This window comes from Nicotiana sylvestris, chromosome 11, assembly GCF_000393655.2.
Source record: "Nicotiana sylvestris chromosome 11, ASM39365v2, whole genome shotgun sequence".
In the NCBI taxonomy this organism is placed as follows: Eukaryota; Viridiplantae; Streptophyta; class Magnoliopsida; order Solanales; family Solanaceae; genus Nicotiana; species Nicotiana sylvestris.
In genome coordinates this window covers 5,351,563-5,355,451 of record NC_091067.1, presented here as the reverse complement: position 1 = coordinate 5,355,451, position 3,889 = coordinate 5,351,563, and positions in this window count along the sequence as shown.

The following is a 3,889-nucleotide window of genomic DNA, read 5'->3' as shown; positions in this document are numbered from 1 at the left end:
TAGGCCTAATATAGCTATTTCAACTCATTTTTACTCTTTTACTTTATTTTATTACAAGAAAATAAAAATTACAAAAAATAGTTTCATTAATGTGTTGTAGTCATTTTTAATCTTGAAAAAATACCAAAAAAATAGCATCGTTTTAACAGTCAATCTTATTTTAACAGTTATTTTACTTAGGTATGACTAATTAATAAATGAGGTCGTATTTTAGTCTTGTTCGCGGAGAAAGAGTAAAACCTGGGCTTGAGCAACCCATTTTTAGGCCTAATTTTGGACCTAACCCATAATTCTCAAGCCCATAATTCCTAGACTCATACCCCTTAATCTAAAAAACCCTACAAATACCCTAGACTCTAGCACGCTAGACCTACACCAAGAGACCCCCGCCGTTCTTCTTCATTTTGGCAACCTAAGAACACCCACTAAAACCCCACAAAAATTTATTAACATAAGGCGAGTGTTGCTGCAAAGGTTATACAACTTTTTCGTTTCTTCTTTGCATAAGGATTTGGATTCAACTTTCTTCTTCAAAATAACAACAGAACGAAAAAAAATTAAAACCAACAGCCTTTCTCCTCCATCCAAGAACCCATGTCTTCCTCCATTGAAATACATCAAATTACCTCCAAAATCAACTCCTAAAACTCCATCGAAAGCCATGAAAATCATCACTTAAACTTAGCTAAAGAAAAATGCAGCAACACATCCATTAAACAGCCATGAAAAACATCCGAAATTGACCCAAAAACGTCACTCAAAACCCACCCAAAAAACACAGCAAAAAACAGCCCCCAAACCTACGAAAATCTGTTGGAAAAACAATCGCAAATCCACCAAAATCAGCTCCAAAAAATGATGCCAAAACCCAGCTGAAACAACCTCCAAAACAGGCCCAAACCAGCCCAAAAACAGTCCCGAAAAATCAGATCTAGGACACCTTGAAATCCAGCTCTGTTTCACCACAAAATCGCAGCAATTTCCATCTTCACTCACGGACAACGCTCTCTTGAGTTGAGAAAGTCCACCGAGGCCGTCGAGGTTTGAGTCTCGTCAGCCGAGGTCCGCATACATCGAGGTCCTGTCTCTGTCTTATTTGCTTTGGGATTTCCTTGTTGTAAAACTCAAAAGATGAGGTTCAATACAAAGGTCCAGTTCTCTTAACTCTTTGTCAATTCTATTTACTGTTTTTAACCTTGATATGGATCACTTATTGTATGATTCTATTGGATATTTAAACATTTGATGAAGCTTTCTCATAACATGCTTAAGTTATTTTGGGATAAATGTTAAAATTGAAAAATAGATTCTTACTAATAGTTACATGTAGTGCCGTGTGTGAGCTTTTGAAGGTTTGTTATGGATCCTTATTTTCTTACTTGGTACAATCTTATGGAATTTGTCATTCATTACCGTTTGGGTCTTAGTTAACTAATATTGAGTTTGATGAGCTTTAATTTCGTGGGTAAAAATCTGAAGTTGCAAGGCTAGTGTTTTGTTTGGGTTGGTTTTGAAGTTTATCTAACTTATTGGGCATGTTCATTTAAGCACTTTTGTTTATTTGAGTTGGCTAATACCTAGTAATTCCAAATAGGTCGAGCCCATTCAAATTTGGCGTTAATTCTGCCTCATTATCTGTCCTCACAAAATTCATAATTTAGTGTTAATTAGAATAAGTTCAAAGATTCAGTTGTAAGTAATTCAAAGCAATTTGTGAATGATCCTTGTTGCTAAATCATACATCTTTTTCCACAAATTAATGTCCACAAACCCTCGGCCTTACAATAATCTCAAAATTTAGGAAATAATGAAGTGCGTAGTTGCTTTAAGCATGCTATTTAAATTAATTTTCTTAAACTCGGGTGTGCATTTATGTGACCCAAATCCAAATCTCATAATGTTAGATAAAATATGTCGGGGACCGCGAGTGCATTTATGTGATGTGGTTCAAGACGTGTTTTAGATGGCGTTGAATCTTTCTTAAAAATCATTAATCAAAAGCGGTTCTAAAGTTAAATGCACATAGGTTTAAAAGTGTTTTTAAAATCAGATAATTAGGCCAATAATAACAGTTGAGCGACCGTGCTAAAACCACGGAACTCGGGAATGCCTAACACTTTCTTAGGGTTAATAGAATTCCTTACCCGGATTTCTGTATTCGTGGACTGAAAAACAGAGTCAATCTTTCCTCGATTCGGGATTCTAAATCGGTGACTTGGGACACCATAAATTATCCTAAGTGGCGACTCTGAATTTTTAAATGAAATAATCTCGGTTCGATTGTCACTTTAATTGGAAAAACTCCCTTGTACTACCTTCGGGTGTAGGTAAAAAGGAGGTGTGACAACGGGTAGGAAGCATGAATATGAAAGCTTTCGATGGGTCTCAAAGAGCCACGATTGGGGAAATTAACCTGTGTTTGCAGATGGGGCCAACTTGGTTCGACGTCGAGTTTCAAGTGCTCGACATACCGGCCTCATACAATCTTCTGTTGGGCCGACCATGGATCCATGCTGCTAGGGCTGTGGCATCCATACTAAATCAAGCTGTGAAATTCGAATGGAATCGTTAAGAGGTGATCATTCACGGAGATGGGAGTAACCCCATTTACACCAGTCAAACCATCCCGTTTATTGGACATAGAAGAAGGCTAGGAGGGGAAACCTATCATCACATTGAACATGTCAATGCCGTTGAGAAGGACAAATGGTGGAGCAGCAAAATAGAAAGCATATTGGCATAGTCTGGGTATGAGCCCATCAAAGGTCTGGGGAAGAATCTCTAGGATATCACTAAACCAATACGGCTGAAGGGTCACGGTACTACCTTTGGGCTCGGATATCAGTACACATGGCAAGAAGAAAATGATTGGTCGCCTCCATGGCGTGAACCGTATTACCCTTTCGAGCAACCAATGCCACATCTAGATCAAGCTTTTCACCAAGCTGATACAATATGGGGAATTGCAGAAGAGGAAGCATTAGCTAGGTTGAAGAATCTGTTCTTGGGGGATGAAGATATGGACTGTAGTGCCATAATTGAGGATGAGGAGGAAGAAGAATTCCTCACTATCCAGACCATGAAGAATGGAATTGTTCTCAGAAACTAGACCGCCACACCATCCCGGGCCCGCCGAGTTCCTGGGTAGGTTGGCAGATTCTATTTTATAGCCATTCTAGGCATTTAAGATTTTCAGTAACTTTGTTTTAAGATTTACTTGTTTCAAAATAAATGCTCGATTCATCGAGCCGTACTTGTCTGGATGTTTTTCAGTTTTAATCAAATGCATTTTCTCTTTATTATTCATTACTATGTTCTACACTTTTCCTTTCTACAACGCTATTATTACTTTTCCTGATGAACCAGTGAATGTGACATGTAACGAGGCAACGTAACATGAGAATAGTAATTCGGAAGATGAAATACCCGAAGAAGTTATCAAGGAAGTTGAAAACATTGAGAATAATCCAAAGTCCAATTTGGACGAAATTGAAGCAGCGAATTTGGGGGACGCTGAGACCATCAAGGACACTTGCATCAGCATTCACTTGTCACCAACAGAGAAAGAAGAGTACATCCATTTCCTAAAATAGTATGAAGACATTTTCACATGGTCATATGATGACATGACCGGTTTAAGCACGTCCATAGTGGCTCACAAGTTGCCTACTAATCCCATGTGTCCACCAGTGAAGCAGAAACTCAAAAAGTTCAAACCAGACATGAGCCTGAAAATCAAGGAGGAAGTTACCAAGCAGATCAAAGCCAAAGTTCTCAGCATGGTTGAGTACCCAACCTGGTTAGCTAACATTGTTCCAGTTCCAAAGAAAGATGAAAAAGTCAGAGTATGTGTTGACTATCGAGATTTAAACAGAGCTAGTCCCAAGGA